Genomic DNA, 728 nt, shown 5'->3' on the forward strand with positions numbered 1-728 from the left:
GGCCACATGTAATATTTGGTCATACTTTACCTTTTTTTATTCCCTCAACTTAGATCACCCAATTCTTTCATACTGGTGCATTAGTTAGTCTCTCTCCTCTCAAAATAACCGAACCATCTCAAGTGTATCTCCTTTATTTATTTATTTATTTATTTATTTTGATAGGTACTAAAATTTTGATAAATTAAGTGACTAACCTTTATCTTTTCATCAACAGGGGTATCCCTATCTTTAAGCGGATTTTCTTATTTTAAATCTTATTTTTCCGTGCATTTTCACTCTTATTTCAGCTATTCTTATTTTATGAATATGTTGCTTCTTAACAGCCCGACATTTGGTACCATAGAGCATAGGTGGTCATATAACAGTCTTCTAAAATTTTTTCTTTAACATAATAGGTATTCTATGATCACACAATACTCCTAATATAATCCATTTAATGATATAAAATTTTCTAAGAAAAAAAAATGTGAAAAAAAAAATTACTCAATACTTGATTTTGGGAAAGTAAAGTATTATACAAAAAGAAAAAAAATTGATAAAGATAAATCACTCTACATTCCACACTCTAAATACTAATTACTATCTTATGTATTTATAATCCACTTAATAATATAAAATTTACAAAATAAAAAATAATGAAAAATATTTTTTTACCCAGTACTTGATTTCTTTAAAGTAAAGTACCTTACGAAATGACAAAAAAAAAAAAAAAATCACTCCGGAGT

Source organism: Castanea sativa, chromosome 5 (assembly GCF_040712315.1).
Source record: "Castanea sativa cultivar Marrone di Chiusa Pesio chromosome 5, ASM4071231v1".
NCBI classification, from domain to species: domain Eukaryota; kingdom Viridiplantae; phylum Streptophyta; class Magnoliopsida; order Fagales; family Fagaceae; genus Castanea; species Castanea sativa.